The sequence below is a fragment of the Bombus pascuorum genome, unplaced genomic scaffold, assembly GCF_905332965.1.
Source record: "Bombus pascuorum unplaced genomic scaffold, iyBomPasc1.1, whole genome shotgun sequence".
Taxonomy (NCBI): domain Eukaryota; kingdom Metazoa; phylum Arthropoda; class Insecta; order Hymenoptera; family Apidae; genus Bombus; species Bombus pascuorum.
The window spans coordinates 704,312-726,652 of NW_026869740.1; the positions used below are offsets into that span (position 1 = coordinate 704,312).

The 22,341-nt window shown below is 36.2% G+C and overlaps 1 pseudogene; it reads right to left on the minus strand.

Annotated features, from left to right (window-relative positions):
* Positions 1 to 8,297: 8,297 nt before the first annotated feature.
* Positions 8,298 to 9,258, minus strand: LOC132915746 (regulator of microtubule dynamics protein 1-like; annotated as a pseudogene).
* Between the last annotated feature and the right edge of the window lie 13,083 nt (positions 9,259 to 22,341).

The following is a 22,341-nucleotide window of genomic DNA, read 5'->3' on the forward strand; positions in this document are numbered from 1 at the left end:
TTCTCTTACTCGGGATAGGATATATCTGTAATATGTTCCATTCTGTGTTAGAGACTAAAGGTAAAGACTAATTATTCCTTGTTTGCCTAATATCATGACGTTAAGTATTTCATCTAATTGGAAGTGTAAAGTTTGCATCGCGGTGTCGAGTTTCATGATCATCTTAAGTATAAATCTATCGATATTTGCCTGCCATTGTTGTTTTAATATATCGCTATGTGATTTTTCTAAGTGGTTTAGATTTTCTGACTTTACAATTTTTCTATCAAGTGCTGTTTGATTCGCTATTATCGTCTTGATTTTATTATTGTCATCGAATAGTTTGTCCATATTCTCGTTTATGAGCGTAAGATCGGTATCGTCGAGAGTTCCGAACAAACTTTTCGATACGGAACCTATGATGTTGAGTAAACCTCGTTTGCTTCGGGTATGTGTTAACGCTTTTAAGTGTTTTGCGAGTTGTTTTAGATTATTGATACGATTTTGTAATCCGTCTAACTGTTCAGCGTATTCTTTGCTGGTTGCACGTGAGTCTATTGTTAATTTATATGATTCTATTGTGCTTATCTGCTCGTATATGTCGCTAGTGTCTAATCCTACTATAACATTGGCAATATCGCTGTACAAATATCCTTTTCCTATGTTTCCTACGAATACAGAGTTTCTTTCCAATGGGGTAATATTTATTTGCGCGGATACTATTCCGGCAAAGAGGAGCGTCGACCTGGAAAGTAAGGTTTTAAACGATTACCGTGTATTTTTTTGTTTTGAATCAAACAGTATGGAGTACATACTTTATCAATCGTGTACGGTCCTAACCATTCCACGTCAAGTTTATGCCTTTTATGATCGTTATGTATTAAGACGGAGTCTTCTTCTTTGAAAACTGATTGAGGTTTTATAATTTTACGTTTTTGATCGCGCTGATATCGCTGTTTACTTTTGATCAACGTTCCGCGAGCGTGTTGGAGTCTAGAGTCCCATTCTTTTTTGCGGAACGTGACTTCGTCTGCGTATGTGCGTTGCGGATTCTTGGATATCGTGGAGGGAAGATTGGCTTGGTGTCCGAATGTGAGTTCGAACGTCGTGTAACCAGTGGAGTCGTGTATCATTGTGTTATATGCAAGGCATACAAAGTTAAGTTGATCGTCCCATTCTTCGTCCGAATTTCGCTGTATCGATTTTAACATGTCTGTTACTACTGCGCGTGTTCGCTCTAACGATCCGTTACTTGGTGGGTGGAAGGATGTCGTTTTGATATGTTTGATTTTGAACGCGTCTTCGTACTGTTGCATCAAACTAGATATAAAATTTTGTCCGCGGTCGGTTAGTATCTTTTTTGGAGCGGAAAAGATGTAAATGTAGTGATTCAAGAGTGCGTTCCAAATTGTTTCCGTTTGCTGAGTTTTTAGTAGCACGAGTATTAAGTATTTTGTCAGTTCGTCATGTATGGATAGTCTCATTTTATAGATAATTTTATTATCTACAATATTCTACTGACACTTTTTCACGTATGGTAAATAATTTTTAAGATATAGAGGAAATGTAAGAAAAACTCCCGTTTTTTTTATTTAATCGATATGATGTTTATAAAGTTATAAAGTTGCTTGTCTTGTAGATTAGATTATATAGATTATATAGTAACATGATCTAATCTATATCGTTCCGAATCATATGATACAAAAACGTTTCTACCAAGAATTTGTTTCTAATACAATCAGATTATATTCGATTATATTATACAATCAGAATACATATCAGTTTATTTCAAACAGAATATTCGTAGGAGGGCCGTTCCTCTCGTTTTGTATCGAGTCAGAGACTGGCTGAGCATCTTAGGAGTAACGATAGTGAAATGCAATTCAAATTGTATAATTGAGAAATATTACAAACCGTTGTAAAACGTATATTACTTACAGATTATCCAAAGTGAAAAGGTGTAAATTTGGCTGCATGTTATAGTTTCGGTTCACGATAAGGATCCCGATATTCTTCTTATTGATTCTTAGGAAACATGCACGTGTGACGATAACTCGACTTGATGATGCTGCACGACGCATGTACAATGATAAGGAATAAGGACGTCTTTCAGCTTCTTTTCATTTCTGGCTAGTATCACGCGCCGACACCGATAACAAAGATCAGCTATATTCTTTTTAATAGAACCATCCATTTTTTAACACGTTAATCAATCTGTTAATCAATCTGCATTTCTCATAAAAGGATAGTGACCTTTTATGTCGAGAAACCATTAGTACTGAACGAAAAACCTTTGGAAAAGCTGAATAATATAAATAAAATAATTAAATTTTAGGTTTTTGTCGTTTTTTATCACTATAATATTAATTATTTGTATTGAGGGTATTATAATAGTATATACTATAATAGTATATAATATTATAATTTACAACTACATAATATTATATAGTGCTTTAAGTTAATAGTGTTATATATTAAGACGTCCTTAGTGAGGAGTCCCCACACTTCTAGCAGCAAAATGACGTTCGGTCCCGCGCGATTCTTCTGACGATGGATATAATAGCACGTACATGTTCCGTATACTTTGTAGTTGCGGGCGACTGACTTGTCGAGGTAAGTCGCAACTTTAGAGTCGCGCGCGATCCTTAATCGCGGTAGTACGAATAAAAATTGTGCCATATTCGACAATGGATTTTATAATCGCGTGGCTAGTCGCAAATGGAAAGCACGCTTCAGACGGCAACGTTGGAAGACCAGAAAAATAAAGCTGTTCTGTCTCACAAAAGAAAGATACGTACATATGTGTTTCCTTATTCTTTCAAATTTTGGCGCTGCTGCGCCAATTTACGGCTATTAAAATATGGAGAGGACTTGGAGAGGTATTATAAGGAACTTTATTCTAATATTCACGTAATTGCTCGCCACGTGTGATACTCGCCAGAGATCTAGGGCATAAGATTTTCACACTGCGCTTCTCTCTTTTCTCTCAACGGAGTCCTAGGCCATCGTACGACGCTCGCATACATACTACGAAGGGGATACATACTTGTGTGTGGTTGTGCTATACGTTACCTCCCTCTCGCACGTACAATACAGATGTTCCAATATATACCGCTCTTAGTTTGAAAAACCTGACTATGAAGTGGGAAAGGTGATAAATGATGAACTTTTGACAATACTGATAACGAGTCAACAGTTCAGTACTTTCCTCAGAATCTTGAGGGAGAAAAATTACCTAGAGAAAATAATAACAAATTTGTTGTTTATTAATATATTCACATCGTAGACCGTAGGCGATACATTGTATGTCCCATGAGACATGCGACATGCCGCGAGACCAAGCGCCGATTTTCAAATTTTATAGTTGGACATGGATACACAACTATCTTGCGACTATACTATTATTATCAGTACCAGAAATGCGTTCGGTTGCCGTCGATCGTTTGGTAGTCGACATATTATCTTTGAAGAGAACGCTTTGTATATAGTAAGTATCTATACTAATAAATTACATGTATGCCTTTAACATTATCATTTTGTATAGTGCTTCTCCCTATAATATATATTAATATATGATATAAAATTTAAAATTCATTTCTGGTGACTTAAAGGACATAAGTATAACTTGTATGACTTGTGTATGGCTGTGCATTACGTTATTTGCAAATTAATTAGCAACAGTAATTAATTTAAGTTTCTAGTATTATCGTAATATTAAATGATTATTCTTAGGAAGAAAATTACTCTGTACGTGCACGTATCTTAAGTTGCTAAAAGTTAAATTACAACAAGACATGTAATGGGTTAATAGTGTACGATAATTAAAAAGAGTGTCATTTTTTATAAATTACGAAAAAGTTAATTATATCTGAACTAAGAAATGTCATAAATATCATAAAACGGAAGCAGAAGAAATAAAATTGAAAGATAGAATGAGAAAGAGTAATATTTTAAACGTGAAGGTTAGGTGTTAAATTCTACTCAAATCAAATAAAATATTTAATTAAATATAAAAAGAAGTTAAAGTATTTACTTGGTTATGTTTATTCCAAATTGTTTGTTTCGATATAATTTTTGCAAAATATTAAACAATATATACTTACGTAAATAAGAATATTACTTTCAAAGTCGAAACAATCATATAAACATTGATGTACGTGCATTATAAATTCATAATTTTATTTTATATACTTTGTTTCAGATAGAGAAATGAACATTTTTTTGCTCATTAGCAGTTGGTAGATAATGATGTTAAATCATGTGACGTAATTTGATATGCTAGTTCCCTTAGATGGGAACACTATCATGCATGTATACAACTTTCCAGTGAAGCAAATAAGAAGAGAAACCTTTGTTTGAGTTAATGAATTAAAAACTATTTGAAAGTGGTCTGTAGAACAGTATAAATCAGAGAGATGACAACCGAAGTTACATAGTCACAACCTTTCGAAAACTTAAAAGAATTATTCGATAACGTGGGTAATTTGAAACCATGACCGGAAATTGAATAACTACGAGATTCAACTGATTATGTGTACAGTGGTTTAGAAATAAGCGCAGAAAGAACGCAGTTAGAAAAATTGGATAGAGAAGTACATCCTAAAACGTTGCTTCGTCATGATATGAAAGGTGGCTGCCTAGAAGACAGGTAATAGAAATCGCTATATTTATCAATTCATATATTATACATAATATACCCGTGATTTTTCAGATTTATATATCGATCAGAATCTTATGATTCTTACCTATTTTATCACTGGAGTGTTATTGGCACGTTTGTGTATTTTAGTCATCGTTTCATAACTGCGCCACCTTTTGGGTGGATTAATGTAGCACATAATCATGGTGTAAAAGTTCTTGGTACTGTAATTACGGAAAGAGAAGGTACCTGGGATGTAATACTTGAATCTCAGGAAGAAGTAAGAAGATTTGCAGATGCACTAATACTTGTTGCAAAATTTTATAAATTCGATTTTATAAGTCTGGTTGTTAAATATTGAAAATACCATTAAAAGTGAGCAAGTTAATAATTTAATTTATTTTGTAAAATATCTAACAGAAAATATTCATGAAGCAATTAGAAATTCTGAAATTATATGGTACGACGGCGTAACCAATGAAGGAAAATTCAATTGGCAAAATGAGCTTAATTACAATTGTTTCTGTTTGTAAATTTTATTTAATGTTCTGAATACAATGTTTCAGAGATTTCTTTTTAAACTGCGATGGCATTTACTTGAATTATAACTGGACGAAATCAAAATTGGAAAACGGTTTGGCACTTGCAAAAAATCACAGCAGAGATATTCATGATATTTATGTAGGACTTGATATTTGGGGAAGATGTTGTCCTGGTGGTGGTGGATTTAATTCAACATATGTAATTACAATATTACTTATTTTATTGTAGCATATAGTCATTTAATATTTCATTAAACCATTATAATCTACAGGCTTTACCAAAAATACGACACTAAGGACTTTCTGTCGCGCTTTTTGGTCCAGGTTGGACTCACGAATTTTTCGGATCTAAGACATTCCAAGAAATAGAAGATCTATTTTGGGCACAGTTGTTTCCTTGTTTATAGCAAACGGAAGTCAACACGAACCAATACTAGTTCTCGGCAATAATACCGGCTTAAAATCCATCGTTCGTTATAAATCAAGGGAGTTGGTTGCCAACTGGAAAAGATGGTAGGTCTACAAAATATAAATTGAAATATTTGTAACATAAAAAACAGAAAATAATTAAACCTAAAAAACATTTTATTAGAAGAATAAAATAATTGTAGGGATATGTAATGTCATTACATTACATTATTATATTAAATATTTATATAGCATGAGTTATGATTATACTCTAAATAAATGTACCTCACACAGATATATTTTTCTTGTTTAGAAAGCAGATATATATGTGTCTGGTTAACATTATGATTAGCTGCCTGTAAGGAATCTTCATTTGGACTAGACCAACCACAGTAGCCATACGGACGACGATGCGCTAGCCACTAGCACTGCAACCGACAAGCAATACACCATACCCAAAACAATAGCACAAGAAATTAGAAATATAATCGAAAAAACAAAAAACAACAAAGGAAACAACCAGGAATCGATCTAATCAATGGCAAAATATAATGAAAAACCTCCCTCCAAAAGCGATACGACTAATCACTATAATATTCAATGCAATACCAAGAATACAATATTATCCTACATTATGGAAACAGGCACAAATCATAATGTTACCCAAACCAGGCAAAGACCCACATGAAGCAACATCCTACAGACCAATATCACCACTCCCCGTGCTCTCCAAAATACTAGAAAAAGTAATATACGCCCGACTAAAACCAATAATAGAGAAGGAAAAACTAATACCAGACCATCAGTTTGGATTCAGAAATAAACACTCCACCATAGAACAAATGCACAGGCTTGTCAACGAAATAATACACACAATAGAAAACAAACAATATTGTACAGCCCTATTCATGGACATAGAGAAAGCATTCGACAAAATAAACCACGAAAGCCTAATACAAACAATCAAGAAACAATTCCCGGAAAAAATATACCAAATAATAAAATCATACATAAGCAACAGAACCTTCACAGTAAAAATCAAGGACGCACACTCCGAAGCAAAAGACATCAAAGCAGGTGTTCCACAAGGAAGCGTACTAGGACCCATACTATACACATTATACACGGCCAACATCCCAACAACTACCAATAGTAAAATACTGACATTCGCGGACGACACAGCCGTGCTAGTCAGGCACACTAACCCTGTAACAGCAGCCACAATACTACAAGAGCATATCACAAAAATAGAAAAGTGGCTACAGGACAAACAAATCAAAGCTAACCCTAACAAATGCAACCACATCACATTCACATTGAGAAAACAGATAACACCAAACATCTTCCTGAACGGCTCGCAAATAACACAAACAAGGCAAGTCAAATACCTTGGACTTCACATAGATACACACTTCACATGGAAACAGCATATCAAATCAATAATAGACAAAATACAGACAGCAAGGAGACAAATGTACTGGCTAACAAGCCGAAAATCCAAACTAAGCACAGAAAACAAACTGAAAATATACAAAATAATCATAAAGCCAATCTGGACATACGGAATTCCACTATGAGGAACAGCAGCAATGAGCCATATAAACAAAATAGAAACAATCCAAGCCAAAATCCTTAGAACAATGGTAAACGCCCCGTGGTACGTTAGAAACGAGGACATAAGGAAAGACCTCGGAATACCAACGGTCAAGGAGGAGATTACCAGATTCGCAACAAGATACAGAACAAGAATAGAAACACACCCGAACCATCTGGCAGCTGAAACGTGCAACACAACAAACATCGTAAGAAGACTAAAAAGGAAACACCCAATAGACCTCATAAAAGATATAACTTAGAAAAAAAAACAAAGCTGGCACCCCGCTGGGGGTAGCCGCCCACATGCTATATTTATTTTTTATTTATATTTTTTTTTTTCTTCACCAACAAGATATAACACTACCAAATGTCCGCAAGGACAAATTGTAAAATAACCAAAATAAAATAAAAAAAAAAAAAATAAAAAAAAAAAAAAAAGAAAAAAACATTTGGAAGTGCTTAACGATTGGAAGCGTCCTTTTACATCTTCGTCACATTTGGGGCAGTAAGTATTTTATTTCCTTTCAATCGTTTCCTCCACTGATTTTTAAAACATTTCGTAAATTTAATTTTTTTTTAGTTTGTTTTATTTTTCTAGATTGTACCTTATAACGAAACGATGGCGAAATGTCGACTTGGATTTAACGGCTTGCACACCATATCATTATTTCCGGAAAATCTACCACCGGATTACGTTGTGGTGGAATATACTTCCCCGTGTGGTGAATACACCACGCAGTTTGGCCTGCATCGTTTCCTTGTATACCATCTGATGGGAAGAATGCCAAGGGCGATAATCGGCCCTCGAACACGCCAATATCTTCATTTGCTCTCTACTTTGCAAGCAGATGCAATTATCGGGGCTCGCAGAGAGGAAGAGGAAGATGAAGAATCTCCTGACCGATAATTCGACTTGGAAACTACTTTATTAAATCGTGGTATTTGTGACACTTTTGGCATTAACATTTTCACACTTTAATTCCGTTACAATATATTTCTTTAACTACTTCTTGCGAGAAAGAGAGTTTAATGACATATTGTATATACGAATTTTCTTCAACTGCTACTAACTATTTACAATTTGCAACATATTACATTTTAAAATAAAACACTTTATAAAATATACATGTATGTAGTAGTCTTAAATCTTCAAACAATGATTAATATCTTAGATGTTGTGTATAAAAAGCTCATCACACATAAGTTGTACTGTACTTTGCAGTAAATAAATTTTATACTTCTACTTAAAAGGTAGATTCTAAATTTACTTTATCCCTTCAATTCCATATCCTATAATAATATCCATTTATCATATAATAGATTATAATTTCTGCTAAGTTTGTTAAAATTTCATTAAAAACTTCTGTGCATCCTGTTTAGCATCTCGATCATCTTCGTTCTTTGCAGGATATTCAAGGGCCATTTTTAAATATTTCATAGCTAGCTCTATTTGATTTAATTTTAAGTAGGTTTTGCCCAATATTAATAAATTGTGACTATGGAAATTGGGATCAATTTCCTCTGCGGTTTCAAAATATTTTAGAGCTTCCTCAAAAGATGAAGATGGTGGTTCTTCAAATATTACAGATGCAATTTTTCCTCATTACCATGTTAAATCAGCAACTTGATAGCACCAAGTACCAAGCATGTACATAAGTGTTGGTTCTTTTGGATTTAGTTCCATTGCCCTCTCCGATATTAAACATATTCGATACAATTGCTTGACATCGTGTAAGGGACGAAATATTAATATATTATCATGAAATATACCAGCATATGTTTCTTAATATTATATGACTCTTTTATTTGTGCTTTTACTCCTTCATAGAGAGACTTAGAATTAAGAAGAATCGATGCCCATTTGTGTGCGGCCCAATTATCCTCTTTTATTTCAAGTGCTGTAAGTATTAAATCATAACCTTCGAAAATTAATTTCTTTCCATCTACTCCACTCACTGTCTTAGTCAATATATACATTGCTCTACACAAACACCATATAATTTCAATATCACCGCTATCCTATAAAAATAAAAACATAAACAGCCGCAAACATTTTTCTAAATAAATAAAACTGCAGCAATGATTAACGGCCATTTTTTAGAAATAATAGGATTAATAACAATAATGTAGTAAAACATTGACCGACTTATTTTTTCCTTCGTGTAAGATACAGTATACACGCACGCATGTTTTTGAATGTAAAGGGCAAAACTGAATTTGTAATAATTCAATCATGAAACAATTATACAATAGATTTTGATAACATTGGTTAAAATGTAATATTCCATTTCTATATATTATAGTGTTTCTTAGTTTATTGTCATTGTTAATTTATATTATTTTAATCGTAATAAATCATAATTATTTCGGATTCTTTTTCGAATACATGTCAAGTCATGGATATTGGATGATCCAAAATAAAGAGCGAAATTTAATATTCAGAAACGTGTAATGTATTTATAGCAAATATAAAATTGTATACTTTATATTTTATATAATTGATCGTATTTGATCGTATCAGATAGTAACAGAAAATAAGCGAAGACACACACACACACACACCTTTACGATAAATCGAATTGAAAATATCGTTTTCAGTATGAATATCTGTCAATGTCTGTTAATGTTTGTGTACTTTATTCGATTCTCATCTGACGTGGTATGTTCTAGTTATGTTGTCAGAATTATATCTGTCATTATTATAGACATTCTTTTCTATTGCATCGTCAGCTGTAGCTGATATAAATTACAAAGTAATTTATAATTAGCACATTTTGTGCTCCCTCCCATTGCACTGTGTTATTGGAAGGAGAGCCTGGACCCAGTGCTTTGTGCGGTGCAGGTAAATGCACATAAAGTCACAACAGTTTACAAAAATTATGCAATTTTTCAAAAAATTAAAAAAATTTTTGAAGATAGTTCTTTAGAACCGAACATAAAAAATAAACGTTTTTTAGTATCTATTGATAAAGAATGATTTCGTTCGCTGTATAACTATACTCCGTTCAATAATTCGATTCAATAGATGTAACTAAACGCACGTGGTCGGGTCAGGGGCATATCCCTATTCTTCATATACTGCACTTTCCGAGTGGGATTCTTGAAATGAGTATGGATGAATATAGATGGTTAGTAGATATATTGTGAATGTTAATATAAATGAAACAATAAATAATGTGAGTTTTAAACAATGTATTTTATTCAGAATTTGAAGCAGCACTAAACTCTACGTTACTGTAACTGTCATTTACATTTATTATAAAAGATTTCTTTCTATAACATTGTCTAAATCCCAGAATTTTCAGCTTTATATAAGATATATTTCCTACATCACCAAATTTGAATGCTACATTTCTTGTGGCCATACAATTCTTTACTTGGGACTATATCATTTCTATCGAATTCAATTTACAGTGTTATGATGGGAATCTAAGGACAGTAATATTTTTTAATTTTGCAATCTCATCTATTGTATAGATATTATTCTTTGATTTGTAATAATACGTAACAATTTGGCTCTCGCTAATACTTTTGCTATTTTGCTATTGACGTTGTTGGATATCAATTTTCTTTCGACCACTGGTGGACCTACTTTGTATTATATTTTATAATATTTTATAATAATACAATATAATTGCCGATTATTTAATGACTAAAGAAAAACCTCCTTTTATCAAAAAAATATTTAAATTAAAATAATTATATAGATTAAAATACGAGTCAAATATCTCAAGATTATTTTGATAACATTGATGGTCCTAACGTTATTAATTCTTCTCATAATATTGATTCATCATCAGATTTAGATCTTGTATTTTATTTTATAAACTGGTTATAAGCGATCTGAACTCAATAATGGACTCAGAATATCATATTTACAAGATTCTCTTTAAAATCATTGTGCGTCACCAGTATCATAAGCCCGAGAGAAGTCGGTGGGAGCTGTATTTCAAATAAGTTTTTTTTTTTTTATTTTATTTTGGTTATTTTACAATTTGTCCTTGCGGACATTTGGTAAAGTGTTATATCTTGTTGGTGAAGAATAAAAAAAAAAAATATAAATAAAAAAAAAAAATAATATAGCATGCATGTGGGCGGCTATCCCCAGCGGGGTGCCAGCTTCGTTTTTTTTTCTAAGTTATATCTTTTATGAGGTCTATTGGGTGTTTCCTTTTTAGTCTTCTTGCGATATTTGTTGTGTTGCAGGTTTCAGCTGCCAGCTGGTTCGGGTGTGTTTCTGTTCTTATTCTGCATTTTGTTGCGAATCTGGTAATCTCCTCCTTGACCGTTGGTATTCCGAGGTCTTTCCGTATGTCCTCGTTTCAAACGTACCACGGGGCGTTTACCATTGTTCTAAGGATTTTGGCTTGGATTGTTTCTATTTTGTTTATATGGCTCATTGCTGCTGTTCCTCATAGTGGAATTCCATATGACCAGATTGGCTTTATGATTATTTTGTATATTTTCAGTTTGTTTTCTGTGATTAGTTTGGATTTTCGGCTTGTTAACCAGTGCATTTGTCTCCTTGCTGTCTGTATTTTGTCTATTATTGATTTGATATGCTGTTTCCATGTGAAGCGTGTATCTATGCGAAGTCCAAGGTATTGGACATGCCTTGTTTGTGTTATTTGCGTGCCGTACAGGAAGATGTTTGGTGTTATCTGTTTTCTCAGTGTGAATGTGATGTGGTTGCATTTGTTAGGGTTAGCTTTGATTTGTTTGTCCTGTAGCCACATTTCTATTTTTGTGATATGCTCTTGTAGTATTGTGGCTGCTGTTACAGGGTTAGTGTGCCTGACTAGCACGGCTGTGTCGTCTGCGAATGTCAGTATTTTACTATTGATAGTTGTTGGGATGTTGGCCGTGTATAATGTGTATAGTATGGGTCCTAGTACGCTTCCTTGTGGAACACCTGCTTTGATGTCTTTTGCTTCGGAGTGTGCGTCCTTGATTTTTACTGTGAAGGTTCTGTTGCTTATGTATGATTTTATTATTTAGTATATTTTTTCCGGGAATTGTTTCTTGATTGTTTGTATTAGGCTTTCGTGGTTTATTTTGTCGAATGCTTTCTCTATGTCCATGAATAGGGCTGTACAATATTGTTTGTTTTCTATTGTGTGTATTATTTCGTTGACAAGCCTGTGCATTTGTTCTATGGTGGAGTGTTTATTTCTGAATCCAAATTGATGGTCTGGTATTAGTTTTTCCTTCTCTATTATTGGTTTTAGTCGGGCGTATATTACTTTTTCTAGTATTTTGGAGAGCACGGGGAGTAGTGATATTGGTCTGTAGGATGTTGCTTCATGTGGGTCTTTGCCTGGTTTGGGTAACATTATGATCTGTGCCTGTTTCCATAATGTAGGATAATATTGTATTCTTGGTATTGCATTGAATATTATAGTGATTAGTCGTATCGCTTTTGGAGGGAGGTTTTTCAATATTTTGCCATTGATTAGATCGATTCCTGGTGCTTTGTTGTTTTTTGTTTTTTCGATTATGTTTCTAATTTCTTGTGCTGTTGTTTTAGGTATGGTGTATTGCTTGTCGATTGCAGTGCTAGTGGCTATCGCGTCGTCGTCCGTATGGCTATTGTGGTTGCTGTTATTGATGTTGAGTGGTGTAAATGTGTTGCATAGGTGGATGGAAAATTCTTCGGCTTGCTCTTCGTTGCTTCGTGCCCATGTGTTGGCTGCTTTTCTGATTGCTGGGGCTGGTTTTATCGCCTTCTTTATTTTTTTTTGTGGCTTTCCATAGTGAGTAGTTGTAGTTCTCGTGTGCAGATAGTGACTCTATGAACTTTGTGAATTCGTTGTTGTTGTGCTCTTTTATTTCGTTTTTTATTTCCTTTGCGAGTTTGTTTAGGTGTTTTTTGTTTTCTTTTGTTCTATGTTTTTGCCATTTTGCTTTCGCTTTTCTTTTATCTCTAATTTTTTCGAGGATGTCTGATGGGATTTGTTTTGTTTGTCTAGTGGTAGTTGCTGGTTTTGTGGTTGCCCGTGCTGCCTCTTGTATAGTTTCTGTAAGTGTTGTTACAGCTTTTTCGATATGTTCGTGCGTTTTCAATGGGATGTTGCAGTTGATTTTGCTTTCAATTATTTCTTTGAAGGTTTGCCAATTAGTGGATTTGTTGCATAGCGTCTCTGAGTTGTTGTAGAATATTGGCTTGTTTCTGTATGTTATTATTATGGGTGTATGGTCGGAGCTAAGCTCGAGGCTGGATGCTATATTTATTTTATTTCCATTTAATCCCTTTGTGACTGCAAAGTCGAGTAGGTCAGGGATTTTGCTCAGGTCTGTCGGTCAGTATGTCGGTCTTCCTGTGGATAATATATTGAGATTGTTTTTCCTGATGTGTTTTTCCAGGGTTCTGCCTCGAGGTGTAGTGATTCTTGATCCCCATGTTGTGTGCTTTGAGTTGTAGTCACCTGCTGCGATAAACTTGTCGCCTAGTTGTTGGAAGTATTCTTCCCACATTTGTGCTGTGATTTTGTGTCGCGGTGGTGCATATACTGCTGACAGCTGTAGACGGTTGCTGCTAGTTTGTACGGTAACGGTAGTTGCTTGTATGTGTTCTTTACTAACTTGGCTGTGTAGGTGGTGTTTAATGTCGTTTCTTATTATCACTGCGGTCCCTCCGTGTGCTTTTCCTGAGGGGTGCTTGGTATCGTATATGGTATAGTGCGGTATTTTTGTGTAGCTTTTTATTGTGAAATGCGTTTCTGATACGAGTAGTATGTCTATGTTGTTGTGGTATAGGAATGCTTTGGTTTCAATGGCCCTTTGTTGTAGGCCGTTAGAGTTCCAGGCAGCTATTTTTAGTATGTCCGTTTTTACTTTTTGCTTAGCATGGTTGTTATCAGTTGTATCATAGCTGTGATTTGTAATGATTGCTGTTTGAATGCTTCGTTTAGTTCGCTTATCGTTCTTGTTAACATGTCGGTGCTTTTGATGGATTGTTTTAATAGTTCTTTTATTTCTGTAGCGTCGTTGGTGTTATTGTTGTGGTTTTGGTTGGCTACGGGTGTTACTTCCTTGGTTGCTTGCGCGTAGCTTCGACTGCCAGTGGTGTTGGTATTGTTGTGGTTGTTGTTCATTACGTGATGTACTTTTATTGGTGTCTCAGCTTCTGTCCTGTCTTGTTGTGTGTGGTGGTAGTTATATGTCCTGCTTCTAGGCGGCGGAAACAATTTACGTTGGAGTATTTTTCTGGCTGGGCAGCCTTTGTAGCTGGCTGGGTGGTTTCCGTTGCAGTTGTAGCACTTTACCTCGTTCATTTTTCCCATGTATGGGCAGTACGTTGTGAAATGCTTTTCTGCGCATTTGACACACACCGGGTTTCTGTTGCAGTAGTTTTTTGTGTGTCCATATTGTTGACACCGCATGCATTGCGGTATGTCTTTTTTGTGTCTGGGTGTTTCAACTGTGATTATTGTGTTCAGGATTTGTTTTATATCATAGATTTCCTTGTTATTTTTGTTCGGTTCTAGTTCTATTAGGAATAGCGATAGTGGTTGTTTGGTATCAAATCTGGTTATGTTATTTATTACCCTTACCTGGTGTCCGATTTTGGCTAGTTCCTCACATATGTTGCTTGTGTTTGTCCTTGGGTGTAATCCTCTGATTACTACTTTGTAGCTTTTATCCGATTTCAATTGGTAGGTGTGGTATCCAGCGTTCTTTTCCTTTAGCAGCTTTATCACTTTTCTATAGGTTTCTGGGGTGTTCGTTTGCACTTTTATTTGATCTAATTTTAGTTGTTTGATGTTGTAATTTTCTTTGCTTGCCGTGTTGTTTAGCAGTTCGAGGAGGGGGTCTATTATCTGCGCGTCGATGTAAATTGGTGGTGGTTTGGTGTTGTGTGTTGGTTTTTCCGTTGTGTCTGGTTCCTTCTCTTGTGGCAGTGCGCTGAAGGGGTTTTGTAGAGGAATTTCCTGGAGCCATTGCTTCCTTTCTGTTTCTGCAGCCCTCCTAGTATTTGCGTTTGTTATTAATTTTCTTCTTTTGCTGGGAGTTACGACCTTCCAGCTTTCGTCTTGTTGTGTTAGATCGTTGTTGGTGGTGTTTCTCTCGTCACTCATTTGAGTGATATTCATTTCGGTTTCTGTGCGTTCTTGGATTTCCATGTTTTTGTGTATGGCATATGTTTCGCCGTTGTTTGATATCCTGAACGGTGGCACTCGTTGCATTGCTTTGTTTTCCCCGCTTTCCGCACTTTCGGGGCCACTTTTTTCCACGTCCGGTTTCAACGGAGAGACCTCTCCGGGCACCCGGCACGTCTGCACTCTTCCGCAGTCGAAAGGGAACTGACCAAAAAGTGAAACGGAAGTTGACTCACCGGCTGAGCTAACGGATCAAAGTAAATACCATACTCCATACACGGAAAGCAACAAAAAATATCAAACAACAAAGATATCAACAAAAAGTGAGATCCTAGCCAAAAATGAAGGGACGATAGCGGGACATCAGAAGAGTACGCGGAGGAAATATCCTCCTCCTCGGAAGAAAAAGACAAGGAAACAATATGTCCTATGGAGTTCAAGGGCTTGATGAAAATGCTGGAAGCCGTAATGCTAAATACGGCAAGAACTACAAAGAAACTGAAAATCTCAACTACAAGAGATCCAACACAAGGAATACTAAATGCAGATAGTGGTAAGCAGTTAAAAAGCATTAAACACTGGTTGGAAAAATATTGCAAGGAAAACACAGGGACACGACAGAAAATAACTGTGGCTACGCAGGTGTCACTAAGGGATAAATACGGAGTGAAAACAGTGTTCAAACGCCAAAATATCTCAAACAAGAGCGAAATAACAGCAAATCTCATTCAAAATCTACAAAATGTTTGCATTTTGCGCGATACTAGGCTGGTTTGAACGTTAAAACAGACGCGCGCTATACTGGGCGTGTAGCATGGAGTGAAAACAGCATTCTAACATCAAAATATCACAAACAGGACAGAAATAACAGCAAATCTTACTCAAAATCTGCAAAATGTTTGTATTTTGCGCGGTGCTGGACAGGTTTTGAAGTTAACCCTTTCGCTTCGGTAGTCCATACCGCTGCAGTACTGTCACTGAATGAAATACGCACAGTGTACGTGGTTGCTGTATATACGTTTTCCTAAGTCTTAAATAACAATAATTCTTATAAGAACCGTATATGAAATATCGTTTCACTGTCAATGAATTTAATAGATTTTTTAGTATGAAACAGTATACGATCGTTTGGATGTTTGAAATATATTATGTGAAACGATTTGATGTTGTTTCAACAATGAGTAACTTTAAGAAGTGATTAATCCAATATGTCAATAAAATCAACAGAAAATGTTCTGCCACTTCAAACGTTCTGCGATAACGAAAAAATATATCATTGACTACAGATAGCATTTGTGTATGTATCATTTGGATGCCGGATATATGGAGTGCCGGACTTAGGATTCGTCGCATGGTCGCCGCCTATATGCGGTAATCGTACTTACAGGTCACCTCGTGGATGTCGCCTATAAGCGGCACTCGTACCCATAGGTCATCTCGCGGGTGCCGCCTATAAGCGACGCTCGAAACGAAAGGATTAAAACAGACGCACGCCATATGCGGCGTGTAAAATGGACGGAAAACAGCTCTCAAACGTCAAAATATCTCAAACAGGAAGGAAATAATAACAAATCTCAGGCAAAGTATTCAAAAGATTGCATTTTGCGCGGTGCTGGGCTCGTTTGGCCACTAAAACAAACGTGCGCTCCATTTGGCGTGTATAATGAGGTCAAAAGAGGGTTCAAATGTTAAAATATCACAAAGAGGGAAATAACAGCTAGCTTTGGGATCACGCCCAACCAGCGCACTCGGTAACCAGACCTTGCTGCCTGTACTAGTTAGGCTTGTTTCCCAGTCCTGCGATTTCTCCAGGATAGTTCCGGAGCAGTTGGGACGCTGCTCACCTACGGCCGGCCATCGGGGGAGGCAAGTATCCCTTATCGGCCGTTTGGCCAGCATTTGGCCTTCAAGCACTACACCCATGAGTTCAACCCAAATTGGCCGAGCTGAGGCGTCGCAACTCTCTCCGGACTTTAAACGACCCCCGCGGTCCCAACTTTAGTCATTGGTGGGACTATCGGCGTGGATGTACGGCCACGTCACTGGTGGCTCGGCGACCTGCTAGCTTTGCTCGGCAGACCCAGATGGGACTCACATAAGTGGAGGCCTGAAAGTACTTTTGTCCCCGGAACTTATCTCGACGGTCCCACCCTTGGAATCAGGATTATGGCTGCGCTACTACCCAAGGTCACATACAGAAAGTATAACCGTGGTCAAATGCATTACACTCCTGGCGATCTTCCCTGCGGTGTACATAGAGGACTCACGTAAACGGGACGCTTGTCCCAACAGTCCTCGCTGCGGGAACGTGGATTTGCCAGCCCCCATAGACTCACATAAGTGAGCCCTCCCTGCGGAAAATGCTGCCTACATTATATAATATCGATGGACTTTGGCACCAGTTCGTATCGAAACCAATGGAAACGATCGCATCGCAAGAGCTTCACCCAGAAGCACGCCAAGCATAGCACTACTCAGCGCCATTGTCGCTAGCTAGGAGTGGAATATACACCCAGAAAGACTTAGATGCATTTAGGGACGACGTTATGTTTCCGGCGGAGAAAACTGCGGTATTGAATACGATAGAAAGTGGAGACAGGGAAAACAATCGTATCAGGAACTGTACCCATCTTGGGAATCATGGACGAAAACGCTTCAACCACAATGAAAAAGACGCGATAATTGGGATTTTCATAATATTAAAATTAACCAAAATAGCAGTGGATATAATTATATACTGATACCACTTGCGCGAGAATTACGGTTGCGGAATCGCGCTACTTAGAGCGATATATAGCTCAGTTACCCATTTACTACTATACATGCAAAGAAGACGCGCCACCGACGACCAAACAACACAACCTCAAGGAATATCAATAATATCAACCACTGCGGTGGTCCGACAACCCAACGCCGAAACATCCATTCTATGTGAACTAAGGGAAACGATTCCTCTGGAAATTTTAAACCCAAGAGCGGGGGAGGGGGAGGGGGATGTCGTGACCCGTGCTCCGCACGGGCCGTAACGCGAGACAAAAGATAGAATACGCGAGTAGTGTGACTCGCGACTTGGAAAACTAATCAAGAATAACGACGATTAAAGAAAATCAACGGTACAACAAAAGCAACATACTACATACTTAATGGACTAACAATCATATATATACATATAAATAAACGCACACACCCACACATATATATAAAAAATACGCTAATATACGTTATTAAATAAAATCAAAATCGAAACAAGGAACGTCAAGGAAATGTTTCTCGGGATATATCTGACGGAACATATCATCCATACACCATGCACGTAAAGCGGAGTTTCTTGAGATCGGGTTGAATTGGGAGTGGAACAAACCTTTTGACGCCCAGATCCAAGATACTCTTTGCCGTCTGAATCGTAGCTGTTCGAATAATATCGACGCCTAGATGGACCTTGACGATTCGGCATAAAGGCCACTGCATTCAGGGCGCGTTGTCCTCTCTGAGGATGACAATCTTACCTTCCTGGATACTATGAATGTAGATATTTCCGGTGCCAGCGGTTCCAAGAATGTTGTTTTAATTGCTGAATATCGCCATCTGGAGAGCCGGTTGGATGGGGTGTCCTTGAAATCTCGCTCCCGCAAACTCATTAATGAATTGCCAATGAGGAAGTGGCAGGGAATGAGAACCAGGAAGTCACTGGGGTCAGTGGAGATTGGTGTTAGCGGTCCTGAATTAAGATTGGATTCAATTTCGATGATAAGGGTGTTGAAATGTTCGAATGTAACTCGTTGCCGACGATGCGTCTGAGGTGACGTTTGAACGACTTCACCGCAGCTTCCCATAATCTGCCGAGATGCGTGGAGTGAGGGGGAATGAAACGTCATTCAATTTGCCGATCGGATAAGAATGCTTGTACACTTTCTTTATGATCGTCCGATTGTAGCAGGCTACGAAGTCCTCGCAGTTCGTTATTGGCTTCAACGAAATTTGTGCCGCTGTCGGAATAGATGGTCGAGCAAAACCCTCGTCGCACAATGAATTTTCGAAGTGCGACAGTGAAGGCTTCGCTCGTGAGGTCGCTAAAGAGGTCGATATGCACTGCCTTGACTGATATGCATACGAAAACGGTCACGTAAACCTTGAAGCTGTGGCGATTCTCCCTGGTGTAAAATGATCCACAATAATCGACGCCTACGTTGGTGAATGAGCGAGTTTCTGTTACTCGCGCCACCGGCAGATTACCTATCATCGGCGCTGGATTGGCGCGACAGGAACGGACGCAACCCTTTACCGTACGCCAGACTTGACCTCGGCCGTCGATGGACCAGTACCGTTGTCTTACTGCGTATAACGTGGCCTGTGTTCCGGATGATTTAAGAAATATGATCGGATGTCTTTGGGCGAAAGGCATAGGCGAGTGACCCAGTCGGCCCCCAACTCGCAATATTCCTTCCATATCGATAAATGGATTGAGTCGCGTGAGCTTTCCTTTTATCACCACGTATCGATTCTTACGGAGAGTGCCAATTTCTTCGGAGAAATGGCTGTTTTGTAATAATTTTATAATTTTGTTGCGCGTCATATTCAATTAATTTATGGTTAAGGGGGTCGCTCGGTTTTGTTTCTGTTTCCAACGAAGGCCACAAACTATAGTCGGCGGGAGCAGCGCAGACGGTTCTGTTACGATATTTCAATTTGAGGTGTCAGTGTCCACATCGGCTAGCAGTCTTCCGACTGTTGAAGCCATACAGAACAGTTCTGCCAAGACCAAATGTCGATTATTATTTATTCACAGGTGTAAATAATTAAGGGTGCAAGAGAAATAAATGTGGGAAGATAAAAAAAGACAGTAATTTAAGCTATTTAACGTTAAGCAAGGTTCTGTGGGTCAAAATAATACAATGTCAAACTATTTAACAGTACAAAGATAGCAATTTAAATTAAAATCCAAATTAAGATTAAGTTTAAAAACAGTTAAGAATCTAAAAAACCTTTGGAAAGACAATGTCTCAGCAGGTAAAGTTCGTTGTCATCGCATTAAATATCAACATCAAGCATAAATACAAATGCAAGTTCGAAATTAAAAAGAAGCTTCCGAATTAAATAGTAATATTATGTGATTATTAAAAGTTAAAATTCAATGTTAGTGATTAATACAACATTGTACTGATTAGTAAACACATACCTACGTATCACGTTGTGGAACAATTTGGAAATAATGACGGAAGGTCCATATTTGTTGATGAGTCGTTTACGGCTGCATACCTAGAAAATTAAATAGTTAATCATTAGTTGTACGGAATAATTAGCAGCATGATAATTATATGATATAAATGATAAGAGATGTGTACATTGCATAAAATAAAGAGATCGATGAATATAATTAAATTAGTAACCAAATAGATTAATAATAGGAAATAATTATTATAATAGTCAATTATTATTTATTCACAACCGCAATAATTATGGGAGCAACAGAAATTAGTGTGAGAAGATAATAAAAGAAAGTAGTTTAAGCTATTAACGTTAAGCAAGGCGATGTGGGTCAAAATAATATAATGTCAAACTATTAAACAGTCAAAAAGATAGCAATTTAAATTAAAATCCAAATTAAGATTAAGTTTAAAAACAGTTAGGAATCCAAAAAAACCTTTGGAAAGACAATGTCTCATCAGGAAAAAGTTCGTTGTCATCGCATTAAATATCAACATCAAGCGTAAATACAAATGAAAGTTTGAAATTGAAAAGAAGCTTTCCGAATTAAATAATAATATTATGTGATTATTAAAGGTTCAAATCGAATGTTAGTGATTAATACAACATTGTGCTGATAAGTAAACACATACCTACGTATCATGTTGTGGAACAATTTGGAAATAATGACGGAAGGTCCATATTTGTTGATGAGTCGCTTATGGCTGCATACCTAGAAAACTAATTAATAAATCAATCATTTGTTGTACGGAATAATTAGTAGCATGATAATTATATCACATAAATGATAGAAGATGTGTACATTGCATAAAATAAAGAGATCGATGAATAGAATTAAGTTAGTAACCAAATAAATTAATAGTAGGAAATAATTATTATAATTGTCGACCATTATTTATTCCCAGCTGTAAATAATAAATGGTCCAGGAGAAATAAGTGTGGGAAGATAAAAAAAGACAGTAATTTAAGCTATTTAACGTTAAGCAAGGTGCTGTGGGTCAAAATAATACAATGTCAAACTATTTAACAGTACAAAGGTAGCAAATTAAATTAAAATCCAAACTCAGATTAAGTTTGAAAACAGTTAAGAATCTAAAAAACCTTTGGAAAGACAATGTCTCATCAGGTAAAGTTCGTTGGCATCGTATTAAATATTAACATAAAGCATAAATACAAATGAAAGTTCGAAATTAAAAAGAAGCTTTGCGAATTAAATAGTAATATTATATAATTATTAAAAGTTCAAATCGAATGTTAGTGATTAATACAACATTGTACTGATTAGTAAACACATACGTACGTATCATGTTGTAAAATAATTTGGAAATAATGACGGAAGGTCCATATTTGTTCATGAGTCGTTTATGGCTGCATACCTAAAAAGATAATTAATAAATCAGTCATTAGTTGTACGGAATAATTAGTAGCATGATAATTATATCAGATAAATGATAGAAGATGTGTACATTGCATAAAATAAAGAGATCGATGAATAGAATTAAGTTAGTAACCAAATAAATTAATAGTAGGAAATAATTATTATAATTGTCGACCATTATTTATTCCCAGCTGTAAATAATAAATGGTCCAGGAGAAATAAGTGTGGGAAGATAAAAAAAGACAGTAATTTAAGCTATTTAACGTTAAGCAAGGTGCTGTGGGTCAAAATAATACAATGTCAAACTATTTAACAGTACAAAGGTAGCAAATTAAATTAAAATCCAAACTCAGATTAAGTTTGAAAACAGTTAAGAATCTAAAAAAACCTTTGGAAAGACAATGTCTCATCAGGAAAAGTTCGTTGTCATCGCATTAAATATCAACATCAAGCGTAAATACAAATGAAAGTTCGAAATTAAAAAGAAGCTTTCCG